This window comes from Gambusia affinis, linkage group LG06, assembly GCF_019740435.1.
Source record: "Gambusia affinis linkage group LG06, SWU_Gaff_1.0, whole genome shotgun sequence".
Lineage (NCBI taxonomy): Eukaryota > Metazoa > Chordata > Actinopteri > Cyprinodontiformes > Poeciliidae > Gambusia > Gambusia affinis.
Window position 1 is genome coordinate 3,568,377 of NC_057873.1, and position 14,551 is coordinate 3,582,927.

At 38.3% G+C, this 14,551-nt stretch overlaps 1 protein-coding gene across 3 annotated transcripts in view; it reads right to left on the reverse strand.

Annotated features, from left to right (window-relative positions):
• Positions 1 to 13,933, reverse strand: part of gpr4 (G protein-coupled receptor 4) — a 37,189-nt gene extending 23,256 nt beyond the window's left edge. The window contains exon 1 of one of the 3 annotated variants that reach the window (XM_044120103.1): positions 13,825 to 13,933. The gene's annotated coding sequence lies outside the window, so the exon portion shown is untranslated. Of the gene's footprint in view, positions 1 to 6,810; positions 7,102 to 10,426; positions 10,740 to 13,824 lie in introns of those variants that run through there. The other 2 variants (XM_044120102.1, XM_044120104.1) reach the window with 2 other exon arrangements.
• Positions 13,934 to 14,551: the final 618 nt, after the last annotated feature.

Here is a 14,551-nt window from a genome sequence, read left to right on the forward strand (position 1 = left end):
TGTGTTTTTTGCAGTGTACTCCAATTTATGTCCACATAGTTCCTGTTTTAAATGTTACAGTCTGTATTATGGCGATCTTAACACAAAGTAACGGAAGTGTGTGTGTGTGTCTGTGTGTGTGTGTGTGCGCGCATACAGAGGATTTAGAAATACTTCCCTGTAAGCTCTACAACAACAAAACAAAATCCCATAAACCGGATTTAAGAGGGGTCACTCATTACGCTGAAGAGACGTGAAAAGTGTGTTTGAAAGGAGGAAAGAGGCATTCCAGCTACAAGTGAAGGTTAACAGCAGCTAATGGTGGTTACTCATTTCATGCTTGGTTGACTGAAGCGGTCTTGGATTCAGAGCCTGGTCGGCTCCACCGGACGACCTGCAGGGAAAATTAATGACTTCAATAAAAATGCCACCTGCAATGATTTCCACGGTTCTGATGTTTACTGGCTACTTCTGACTCTGACCAGATCAGCAGAGCTTGTTGCTGTACAACCAGGGGATTTGGAGGCGTGTGCGCCGGTATACAGGTTAGCATGTTGCTGTACATAAGCCTGATTGGCTTTCTGCTGCTGCAGAGAACCAGTTATTATTTACACACCTGCTTTAACAGGTTCAATCCATCCTTCCTCCTCCCCTTTGCTTCTACTTGTGCATTGCAGCAATACAGCAGCGCTGGAGGAACACGGTGATTTGCACACAGAGTCCTCAACCGGGCACTGAACCCCAGAGAAATGACGACGCTGTCAGCAGCTTTAATGATGGGCTGCAGGACAAGCTATGAGGAGAAGCTGCAGCAGCGGCGAGTCTCAGGCTGCTGACAGACACAGCCGGACTCACACGGGCAGCCAGCAGAGCGCAGGAACTGATATCTGATGAAATGTCAAGTAACCAATACAGTTAAAGCCAGAAGTTTACAGTAATGAAAAGGAACATTTGTCTCTCATGGTCTGAGTAAAGGTTAGTATAGTTTACTAAAAGCATTATTTTTGCTCAATGGAACATTTTAACAATAAACCAAATGATGATGTTTGCAGACGATGTTGTGATTTTTAGAACGAAACGAGGTTAATATTAACTTAAACAAACATAATAACAAAACAGGAGTCCAAGTTTCTGTGTTGTTGCCATAAACATGTTTGTTCAGTGAAACATTTTAGGAATAAACCAAATAATATTTGACGATGATATTGTGATTTTTGGAAAGAAGTTTGGTGGTTTCCATTATTTCTTTAAGGTAAAAAAATGTTAAAATAAAATGTGCTGTAATGAACAGACATTGTTAATGTTTTTTGTTATTGCTTCAGTCAGTTTTCATCAAAAAAGTTGAAAAAGTTATTCAAAGTTCAGTTTTGCTTAATCTACTTGACAAAATTACAATCTTATTTCATACATAAAGAAATAAAAAAGTTCTTTACCAAATACCAATCCTGCATAATAAATATAAACAAATTATGCAATTAGATCGGGCAGGATATTTTTATCAGTGTAGCATGCTGCCAGGATGTAGCTGCTTCCGTCGCCACTTCCTGTCGTTTCTCACTCTCTCTGATTGGTCGGATCTCTTCTGGTTAACGCTGTGAAGTGACGCGTGTGCAAATCTAAACTCTTTCCCCTTTCGTCTTCAGCCTGTGTGAATTTATTGGCCTAAATTCCAAACCCACTCGGTATCGATACGTGACGATAGAAATCAGCAGGAAATGATGAACCAAACCAAAGCAGGGAAAGAAAAATGCCTCTCATCTGCACCTTTTCCATTTGCTTTGTTTAGATTCTGGTTCTGGGCAGCTGGCCATCAGGTTTGTCATTTCGTCAACATGCAGCGCCGTGCTCCACCGCAAAGCTGCAATAAAACCTGCAGCCCCATTGTTTATTCACGCCACTTTCCATGTTTACATTCAACCCGACCAGCGGCACTTTCACAAGAAGCCCAGGTTGCTGTTAGTAAGTGACGATGCATCAGGAGAGAATCTAACTTTAGTTTAATGTTCTACCCAGAATTCATGAAGTTAACTTAAACACTTTTTTTTTTCTGGGTTTAAGGCCACAAATTTTCCATGAGGATGAGGTCATGACCTTCAGCAGCTTTAAGAAAGGTGGCTTTAACCAGTAAAGCCAATTCTGCTTGGGAGCTTTGTCCTGCTGGAAATACCCAACTCTGTCCAGTTTTCACTACAAAAACACAAAACCCTACCAAGTATTTTTGGTCACATTAACTTCCTAGTGCACTTGAAATAAGACAAAACTAACTTACGAGTAAATTTTTAACAAGATATAGGAGCTTGTTTTAAGTAAATAATTTCTTAAAGTTGATGAAAAAGTTCTAGTTCCACTGAGTCGTTACCTAGCAACCCCAGCCACGCCCAGCCCGTTACCTAGCAACCCAGTTCTAGTTCCATAGTTTTACTTATAAGACATATTTCCCATGTTATAATGTATAATGCATTTTTCATCAACATTAAGGAATTATTTACTAAAACGAGCCTCTTCATCTTTCTAAAGAGTTTCTTGTAAGTTAGTTTTGTCTTATTTCAATGTATATTTGCAGTAGAAACTAGACCAAAAATTAAGATTTTGAGTTTTTGCAGTGAACGAGAAGTTAAAGAATCTAAAGGAGTTCATCTTTGCTTCCTGAAGTTCGTTCTGTATGACGAGAGACGCAACAATCTGATAATAAAATCTGTTTCTGTCCTGATATTTAAAAAATTCTAGTACATCAAGCTTTTTATTTACTTTCCATTTATAATTCCTAACTTCACTTTCTGAAACACTCGAAAGAACGTTTGTTTATTTTTATGTTTCACCAATGTAGTCAACTTCAGTTTATAGTTTATTTTTTATTGGCTGTTTGACTCCTAATTCCACTGATTGAACAAATTAAAGTCGTTTTGTCAAGAATTGCGGGTGTGAGGTGGAGAGACAGACGGTAGAGACCCAGGTAAGAGGAATAGTGATGGTTTAAGAAAGAATGATGGTACAAACAAATCCAAAAACAGTCCAAAATCCTGGCAGCACAGCAGAGGACAGAGGCTCAGGACTGGTAGCAACAGGACATATGAAGGACCAACGACAGTTTAGACAAGGACCCGACGAGGACCAAAGGACACAGGTGGGGTTAAATACACAGAGGGTAATCAAGGAAACGAGACACACCTGGGAACTAATCAAGGGGAGACGGGACAAGACGGAGACTCAGAAACAGAAACTCATAATAAATACCCAGAAAAACACAGAACATGAGACGTTTATTTCTGCATGTTCGGCCATCTTGTGAAGCTGTTGGTGTTTTTAACTGTTTCAAATTTTTGTTTTATGTAAAATAGCATTTTTCTCCAGAAGGTATTTGATTTGTTGCTGCTTCTGTTATTTTGCAGCGGTGTTTTTTCCCTCCTCGGTTCACACTGATGGAAACAGGTTTTGCTTTAGACAGCAGTGATTCCAGCTTTTGACCTCAATGCTCTTCTTTGTGCTTCAAACATAAAAATATGCACAACAACTGCTGGTGTCCTTTAACTTTAGCTGTGCCTCGTCTTTCCCCAGTGTTGGATGGTAACTAGTTACATTTATTTGAGTTACTTTATTTGAAAAGATAAACAAAAGCATTTTTTCTGTGCTGTACTTTCTACTCTTGAGTAAAATGTCTGGATTTTCTACCCACTGAATAAAAATCAAACTGCGGCTGCCGACGCGTTCAAGCAGGTCAGGAGAAAAAAATGACAAAACTATTCAAAAACACAAAATATTACCAAGTATTTCTGGTCTAGTTTCTACTGCAAATATCTTTGTATTTGATCTACTATTTTAGAGATTAACCAATCAGATGAAAATATTGGAACAGATTTTTTATTTAATCAGTTTTCTTTATGTTAGAAGAATATTAAAATCTGCTAATATACAAATAATTTTATTCCTTTTTAAAATAAGAAATTAAACATTTTAATGATATTGCATTCCTTAAATGAGTTTGATTTTGGTTAAAACTGCCACTTGAGGAAATTTAGATTGAAAAATATTAACAAATGAGTTTTTATCTTAAATGCTAAATATATATATTTTGTGTAGTTTTGGCTTAAATAAATAAACATTTTTTATTTTTTCAAATAAGTAGCTTTTTTTGAGTCTGTATACTTCAGTTAACAATTAAATGATTATTAAATTTGTTGACGATTATTTCACGATTAATCGTTCCAGCTCTTGTATTTAAATTCTGCAGACAGGTTTAAGTTTCTTCTGTATTTTATCTTCAGTAAGGGTTAGGAAAACTATTATAGGGAAACCTTTTAGTATTTTCTTACAGTAAATAGTTTTATTTCTGAGCCTCTCAGTCTATAAATAAATTAATTTCTTCCAGATTAGTTTTCTGCAGCCCCTTTGCTTGGCGTCGATCTGGCACCAGCAGTGACAGTATTGACTGTTTCCACACAGGTGGATCACGTTTCTCCTGATTTAGCCTCTCCACAATGGCTTCCTGTAAATTTTAGAGTTGCATCTGGAGTCTTATTTATACAGAAAACTTACAGGCCAAGCTCTTCTCTCAATGACAACCTTATTCCCTTTTCACGGCACAAGTACTGGTAGCAGGTATTTATTGTATCGTTTATCAATTATCGCGATTTATCACAATAAATTATCACAAATTCCAATTAATGATGTTTGAAAAGCCCCAAAGCTTTTTATTTTTACTATGTTTTCTGCTTTTTCAAAGAAAGCATCAATAAATATTAATAAATGTGATCAAATGTCCTTACTGTACACAACAAAAACACAAAATCTTACCAACTGTTTTTGGTCTAGTTTCTAGTGCAGATATTATCTTGAAATAAGACAAAATGCAAATTGAAAATACTTTATTGATCCCAAAGGGAAATTAAATGTCTAAAAAAACTTACAAGTAACTTTTAAATTAGCAACCAGTAACCAGTAATACAGTGAACCTGATTGTTTCTGTCAGGAAATCAGAAACAATCTGATTTCATGGAGCTGAGACGAACATAGAAATGTTGCATATAAATAAACTGATGTTTAAATGTGGGTCAGAATGAAGCAAAGCAAATTAGCAAGTTTGATTTGATATTTGGTCATGGAAGCTTTCGGTGGAAATCGATATTTCCAAGTAAATAAGTTTCCTAAAGTAGGTAAGTCGCCAAGCAATCCATCATTCGGTTTGTAATGAGAGCTCAACCGTCTGATTCTATTCCAGCAACGTAACTCAATAAAGAGACGGGACAGGATGATTTCCCAGATGTGAGGTCACTGACATCCTAAACCTCCCAGCAACAAAACATAATAATAAAAAAATGAATGCAAGACAGAAAAACCAGAAAAAAACAGGTCAATATTTAGAAAGCTGCATGACGACCAACACTGCAAAACCACACAATGTCAACAAGGATTTATGTCGAGTTTCCAGAGTAAATGTCTTATTACACTTAAAATAACACAAAACTAACTTACTAGAATCTTTTCAGCAAGATATAGGAGCTTGTTTTTAGCAAATAATTCCTTGGCATTGATGAAAAATACTTGATCTATTTCACTAAAAACATGGGAAACTGTCTGGTTTATCTGCCAGTGGAACATTTTCATCAATTTTAAGGAATCATTTACTTTAAAAAAAATTCTTAGATGTTGCAGAAAAGTTTCTTTTGTCTTATTTCACTTGTAATCAGATATTTGTCCTGGAAATAGACCAGAAACACTTGGTGGGATTTGGTGTTTTTGCAGTGAACAAAGCGTTGGCTGGCAGGAGACGAAGTTTCTGATGCAAATCCGCTACTGACTGAGAGCGAGAATAAAAACACTCGGCCACAAAATATAAAAGAAACAACCTGGAACAAAATCAACACCCCGCTCAGGGACTCCCAATTAACCATATTCCTGCAACCTGATTGGCTGTCTCTCACTCGCGTGCGTGTGTGTGTGTGTGTGTGTGTGTGTGTGTGTGTAGCTGAGTCATCCCTCTAGCTAGCAGAGCTGACACTTGTCGCCTTTACAGCAATTACCCGATTAGACGAGCTGTGATCACGCAGGGTGACGTCTCTCACTTCACAGTTTCAGTCCAAACCCTCTGAGACACAAACTGACGTTTACTTTCTTCTTCCTGAGCTTCTCTTGCTTCATTGGAGCTCCTGAAATCTGATGCTACAATCAGAGTACAAAGCTCTGCCCACCTATCCATCTATAGCTTTTGTTGGACATTCTTTGCTTTTCTTGCATCTAAAGTTCTCACATGACCCTTACAGAGTATTGTTGGATGCACGGTTAGAAATGAGGACAGCGGGTTTGTGAAGGACAAAAGAAGGAGTGTCGGGCTTGTTTTGGTTCTTTCCAGTACAGAGAAGAAACAGAAAACATGCAGCAAGGCCTGACTGAGGACCAGAGATTTTCTCATCTAATTTCTCTTTGGGTCTTCGTCTCCTTGGTGCTAAAATCCAAATGTTGTTAAAAATAGATTCATCTGATGTGTGTGGTCATGATTCTTCCCCTTAAACTGAGTTCAGGAGAACCTAGAACTTTAAGGAATTATCTCCTGCTAATAGCAGAAGTCCACAAATATTTGAGACAACCCTTATTGGTGCTTATTTTCATATTTCAAACATTAAATGTACAAACACAGGAAACTGTTTTCAGACTATTGATACTGAAGCCTGATGGGCAGGAGAGCGACTAGATCAATCAGAAATTTCCTAAGCATAAATTTCTAAGTACAACATCCATGAAAAAACTCAGAAACACACCAGACAAAATAAGATCAAGCCACAAACGACTAACCAGAAAAAATCCCCCAAATCTTTACCAATCTGCAAAAAGACTCACCAAATTGGATTGGTCTGCCAAATGTCCGATCTGTTTAGAGGAGTCTCTGCTTCGAATGATGACATCGTTAGCAGGACTATGATGAGGAGGAAACTCAGCCATTTTATTCAGGTTTGTGAGTGTTTCCTGGAAGGACACCAACACTCAAAGGCTGGAGTTGATCGTCCGTCTTTCCCAGAGTCATGCTTAGGAAAGGGTAAAAAGTTCAGAAACTTGGCTGTGAACCTCCTCAGTTTGCAGGCATATTCCTGCTAACGACCTGATTAAGTGACTCAGGTGAGCTGCAGCGGAGGTAACTCTAAAAGCTGCAGGACTCTGAGGACTGGCGTTAAATACCGGTTGTGTAGACCACTGTTTCCAAACGCTGCTCCTTAAAACTCGATGCTCTGGCTGTTTTAGTTGTTTTCCTGCTTTAATTCATCCGATTCAGAAGATTTCAGTTCACCAAACCCCTGTTAATCAGTCAGTCACTGAAATCAGCTGGGCTCTCGATGGGGGAATTTTTCTGCCATGATTTGAGAGCTCTCATTTTAAATCTGAAAGCAGGACTTCATGTCTTCCTTCCCAAAACTTGTAATCCTTCTACTCAAAACTTCTGCTCTCTTTCACATATTGTGAAACGTGTCTCTGCTCGGATCAAACTTCCGCTTGTGACAAATCATTTTCTGCTAGTGCTTGGAACACAAAACTACCGTCGCCTGGCAACCTCTCAGCCAATAGAATGAAAGTGTTTTACTGGGTGCGTTTGTTTCCTTCCAGTGGGTTTGCCTACAGTCTTTCTCAAACTGCGGTGCCTGGACCACTGGTGGTTCCTAGGCGCCCCCTGCTGGTCCGTGAAGTATTGCATGTTGACAACCATTTATTTACCGTGAGGTGAGCTCAAAGTGTGACACTACAGTTAGCTTAGCAAAGCATTGTGTTTAGAAATACTAATGGGAAACTAGCTGCAGACGCAGTCACTAAAGAAAGCCTGGAGGTACAGGTGGAAAGTTTCTCAGGTGAGTTGTTAAACTTTAGCTTTTGAACATTATTAAAATACAAACCATCAGATCTATGCCGGTGACGAGGAGCTGCGCCCCACGCTGACTATCTGCATCTTAACAATCAATTTCTAAAAAAACATTTTCCCATGTTATAAGTTGAAATTATCTGCCAATGGAATTAGAATTTTTTTTAATCAATATGAATAAATTATTAACTTAAAACAACTTCCTATATCTTGCCGAAAGATTACCTAAAAGTTACTTTTGTCTTATTTCAAGTGTACTGAGATATTTGCACTAGTATTTGACCAAAAATATTTGGTACGATTTGTGTTTTTGCAGTGAAAAGTTACAGGACACCAACTGCAGAGTTGAGTATTTCTGGTCTAGATGGACAGAGATTAATCCGCTGGTTGTTTTAAAACCCACAGAGGCATTTCTCAACGCTCTGGTCTCACTATCTTACATCTTTAGCAGATGTAAGATAGTGAGCCATTTTCACACAGCATCGACGATGCATTCATTTCCAGATGACTGCCTCTTGCAGTTACATTCCCTGTGCATGGCCCACTCATGTAATTGCTCTGAATAATGAGAAGCATTTTTTTACAAGTGAAGTTGAGGAAAGTCCAAGCTGAGGAATTTCTCATTCAGTGGAAGGTTCCCATGTTGTTTTATGGTAAATTATGGTATAGTAGCGCACTGGGCGTCTATCCTTCTTTCAGAGCAGCTGCTGAGCATCATTTTTTCCAGTGCAGCTGCTAACCACAGTGATTACTGACCACGCGGCTCCTAAGTGCTGCTTATCTGAACTCCTCTTGAGGGCAATTAAAGCTTCTGCGTTATCTCTTTTACATCCACCTTCCTCTGTAGCTGCTATTTATCCTCTTGTCCTGTCGTCATCGTTTTCCTCTACTCCCACTTTCATTTATGTTACTCAGCTTCCGCCTTAAAACTCACCAACTCCTGTTTCTTAAATGGTTCAGGAGTTACTTCGGTATCTTTGGAATATTACACCATGTGTGTGAGTGGGACAGCGGCGGTGAATTTCTGTGTCATCAGACAGGAAGCAGCGGATGACTCACGAATAACTCGCATAAAACAGAATTTGATAAACCAAAATTTGAAAAAAGTCAAAAACAGCGCTTTATACCAACTAGTGCTTGCAGTGTGAGGTCACTCTTTGCTCGCTAACGACGACTAGCATTAGACTTATCTGTCAAGTTGCCAACATAATGCGCTAAATCTTAAATATACACCTGATATATAAAACAACAAAGGGATGCCGTGCTTTGCTACTAATTGACAACTAGATAACAAGGTCAGGAAAAAGTTTTAGTTAAGAAAAAAATAGCAATTTAGAGAGAAGTCTCCCTATGCTATGCTAGCTTGACTATGACAACCATAACATGTAGATGTGCTGTGGAATTCTGTGTTTTCTGGTTCAGTAAAAAATTTTTCAAAAAGGCAACATAAACACCAACTTTGACAGGTCATCAGTAGGACAGGTGTTTAAATTAGCTAGTCAGCCACCACTGTGTTAGCTTAGCTAAAAACACAGCTGTAGCTAATCTACCAGAGATCACTTATTAATAATTGCAAAATAAACATCAAAACCTAAAAACGTAAAATTGTAGCAGACTGAATGTTCTGTTCTTTGTGGGGAAAATGTTTGTGTTTATTTGTGTTGAATTGTTAACAGTTGCTATGACAACAGGTCTGTGTGTAGCGTAGCTGAAGGAAAAAAATGTGGCTTAAAGTTGGGTTTTTTGGTGTTATTTTTCCCAACATTGCATGTAGCAGAAGGATAAAGGATAAATGATAAAGCTAAATTAGTTGAAATGTATTTCAACAAATACAAATACAAAAATTTGTATTTCAAATTTCTGAAATACAAAAATTTCAAAAAATGTTGTATTTCTCTGGCTGTTAGTGTTGTAAAAATACAACACCCCAACATGTTAGTGTTGTATTTTTAGCCATGTACCTCATTTGCTTGTTTGTTGAGAATGTCTACCTGCGTTTGCTTAATAAAATTCTTTTAAAAAAAAATTAAAAAAAACGAGGAGAGGAAACGAAATTATGAACTGTCAAAATAAGAGCGCGAATATAAATGTCTAGCAGAAATGTCAAACTTTATTGAACTGAAAGTTTAAAAAACAGGTAGATACGTTAATAATTTAGGATTTATCCAGAAAGATTCATTTAGGGGAAGCTTAGTGTGCTAAATGTTTTCTAAAATAGCAAAAATTCTGAAGCGCTGAACAAATAATTAGCTCCGCTATTCGCGCAGTACTGCACTGTTAGCTAATGATGTAAACAAACTAAAGTGAACAGAAATGAAAGAGAATAAGGGGGAAAAAAAATCTAGAATATGTTAACAGAAAAACTGTGACAGTCATGGATTAAATGAGAGCAGATAAGAGACAAACGCAGATCTACAACCGTGAGAATGTCACCAGTCTGAAGCCTAAACCAGTTAAAATATTACCTTATTTGGGTTTCTGTGGAGTCAATATTTTACCTGGAAATGACACCTGCTTGAATCCCCACCCCCAACCCCCCAGACCAGCCATGAGCTGACAGCTAGTCAGAGAGGAATAACACAAACAGGATGTGCTAACGACACCCACCCTGCAAGCAAGACGCCTCTTCCTTCAGCTGCTCCTTATGCAGCCGATCAGCTACCTCCATCCCATCGTCTGTCTCACATTCCTCTGCAGATCGTCCTTCATCACATCAGGAACCCCTGAGACTCTTTCCTCTGCTCAGCATTCAGCGTTCATGTCCAGTTTATCCACTGTTGAATGTGTCAGGATCAGCTCAGCCTGTCCAACTTGGTCTGCTAACCCTGCTACCTCCTGGTTAGCAAACATTTCCTTTCGTTTTGACTCTCCTCTCAGAGTGTCACAAACAAGGGGGCAGCACAAGGAGCAGAAAAAAGGGAAGAAATTATATATCAGCTGCAGCTGCAGAAAATTTTGGGTTGCATATTTGTATGTTGAGTAGGAGTTACACTTTCCATTCACCTTAAAATTAGGCAAGTTGGGATCATGAAGATAAATTTGCTTATTGGAAAGCTGCTAATTTTGATGTTTTAGTGTGTTTAGCACAAAACTATAGAAACCTTTTTTTGCATCACACTAGTCATGAGTTACTACAGGCGGAAAAGAGGAAGCAGGCAGGAAGTGGTAGGAGGACGATGTTTTTAATAACTTATCTATATTTACTTATCTATACTTATTTATAACTTGTGTGATCAAACTTTTTTAAATTGTGTTTCTAATTTAATGGAAACCCAACAACCAAAACATTGTGTGTTTTTGACATTTGTGTCATGTCAACAAATGTCAAAGTTTTGCACTCTTCTTTCTAAAAATCACTGTTATTGGAAACAGGGGGGAAGGTCTATTGAAGGGGTGTCCAAACTGTGGCTCAGGGGCCATCTGCAGTCCTCAAAACATTTCTGACTGGCCCTCTGCCACAGTTCAGCCGGACGATGGAGATTTGAAATCAAAATTTGGGGAAAGTTTTCACTCATGGCGCCACAGAAAGCATTCATCCAGGTTTCTGTTTGGACGTTAGTTTCTTTTGATAGTACTAAGAGACAAAAAACAAAACAAAACAAAACAAAAAAAACAACAACATGCAACCGAGTCAAAAAAAACCCCACAAAAAATCTAGAAGTTGAAAACTTTGCAGTCTATTTTATTGTTTTAATCTGGCAAATCTTTTTAATTTTAAATCTACAATTTAGACATCTCTCATCTACAGAAATCCGACTACTTTGTGTTTGGTTTATTTTTTATTTAGTAGGTAAAAATAAAGTAAAAATAGTTTTTGCTATTAAAGTTTTGTGACCCTCGGAGTTTTTTCAACTACACATTTTTGCCCCCCATCCCAAAAGGTTTGGACACCCTGGTCTGCTGGTTTGTAGACAAAAAGTAAGTCAAGCTAAAGATCGTCAGCCACAGCTAACCATCGCTAACCACAGATAGCCACAGCTAACCATTGCTGGCCACAGATAGCCACAGCTAACCATTGCTAGCCACAGATAGCCACAGCTAACCATCGCTAACCACAGATAGCCACAGCTAACCATAGCTAGCCACAGATAACCACAGCTAACCATTGCTAGCCACAGATAACCACAGCTAACCATTGCTAGCCACAAATAGCCACAGCTAACCATTGCTAGCCACAGATAGCCACAGCTGACCATTGCTAGCCACAGATAGCCACAGTTAACCATAGCTATCCACAGATAACCACAGATAACCATTGCTAGCCACAGATAGCCACAGTTAACCATAGCAAGCCACAGCTAACCATAGCTAAGCAGAGCTAACCATAGCTAGTCACAGATAGCCACAGTTAACCATTGCTAGCCACAGATAGCCACAGCTGACCATTGCTAGCCACAGATATCCACAGCTAACCATAGCTAGCCACAGCTAACCATAGCTAAGCAGAGCTAACCATAGCTAGTCACAGATAGCCACAGCTAACCATTGCTAGCCACAGATAGCCACAGCTGACCATTGCTAGCCACAGATAGCCACAGTTAACCATAGCTGGCCACAGATAACCACAGCTAACCATTGCTAGCCACAGATAGCCACAGTTAACCATAGCTAGCCACAGCTAACCATAGCTAAGCAGAGCTAACCATAGCTAGTCACAGATAGCCACAGTTAACCATTGCTAGCCACAGATAGCCACAGCTGACCATTGCTAGCCACAGATAGCCACAGTTAACCATAGCTAGCCACAGCTAGCCACAGTTAACCATTGCTAGCCACAGATAGCCACAGCTGACCATTGCTAGCCACAGATATCCACAGCTAACCATAGCTAGCCACAGCTAACCATAGCTAGCCACAGCTAACCATAGCTAAGCAGAGCTAACCATAGCTAGCCACAGATAGCCACAGTTAACCATTGCTAGCCACAGATAGCCACAGCTGACCATTGCTAGCCACAGATAGCCACAGTTAACCATTGCTAGCCACAGATAGCCACAGCTGACCATTGCTAGCCACAGATAGCCACAGTTAACCATTGTGGCTATCTGTGGCTATAAACGTTTACATACCCTCACATGAATTTGGGGCTTTTGATGAAAAGTCCGAACTTTTTTTTTTGATTAAGTAATACAGCTGCAATGAATTTTAAAGAAAATAAATTTTATTTTTATTTATTTATTTATTATTAGAATTTAAAGATTCTAATAATAAAACAAACGTAAACTTCTGACTCATGTCTGTTTATATTTTTATTTTCCTTTTTAACCAGGTGAGTGTAAGAGTTCCCAGAAATGTTTGAATCTGAATTAATTACAGATTTTTCCTGATCCATCAGAAATAATTTTACAAAGCCAATTTAAGATCCTGACAATTTGCACATGCGGAATAATCCATCAGATTAAATCAAATTATCATCTGATTTCACCTACAGCCGAGTTTACAGGACATTACGGTAAAAACTGAGGTTAAAACAAAACATCCCGCATTTAAAGCTTTAATTTCCTCATTATTTTAAGGCACATTAAAGCACAAACTATTCTAAATTTCCTCTTCTGGACCAAAAACTCGAATCTAAAAACGCTGAAAACTTTGAAACAACTTCAGCCGCCTCGACTTCAACTGTGTCAGGTTCCTTCAATCTGAGCCGTTGGAGTCCAAACGGTTCGGAACCGGTCCGAAGCCACAGCGAACCGCGGGAGTCACTTATCAATTATTAATTATCTGCAGTCAATAACGGCAAAAGTTGCTGAACATACAAGGCTGCGGCCAGTTTGAGTTTTTACAAGTTAAAGGAGTAAAAATGATAGATAGATAGATAGATAGATAGATAGATAGATAGATAGATAGATAGATAGATAGATAGATAGATAGATAGATAGATAGATAGATAGATAGATAGATAGATAGATAGATAGATAGATAGATAGATAGATAGATAGATAGATAGATAGATAGATAGATAGATAGATAGATAGATAGATAGATAGATAGATGTTTCTACTCACTTTTTGCTGCTTTAAATTCTTATGTCTCTTATTTCGGCGCGTATCCAGATAAAAGTGTCGTAAAAACGCCCCTCGGTGCGCAGCGCAGCGGCTCCACCGGCGCACTGAGCCTCCAGCTCTCCGCTCAGAGTCAGGAGGAGGAGTTCAGTCTCTCTCTCTCTCTCTCTCTCTCTCTCTCTCTCTCTCTCTTTCTCTCTCTCTCTCTCTGAGTAATTTTATCATGAAGTATTTCTGCTCTTACTTGAGTAAAATCTCTGGATTTTCTTCACCCTGAATGAAAAACAAAAATGTTTTAACCAAAAATCCACCGGACAGAAACAAACCTGCAGTTTCTGTTAAAGTTTCATACATTTTTTTTTTATTTATAGAAACTGATTTGGAAACATTTTATTTTGCCTGATTTTGTTGTTTTTTTGTTGCATACATAAATTATTGTCAATTTCTTAAAATACTACATTTTCCATTTAACTTTACATTTTGTTCTGTCTGATGATGTCATTTTTAAATATTAAATGATTGATAATTTCATCAGTTACTCAGTATTTCAGTAAACTTTTTACCAAATACTTTAAACTTTTACTATAGTAATTTTATTATTATAGTATCACTGCTCTTACTTGAGAGTTTTAGATTCTATTATTTTACTTGCAGCGTGGTAAAAATATTTTGTTATTAGTGAAATAGTCTGCCAGAGGATCTAGAACTCGGTTGCTAAGTAACGGGTTGG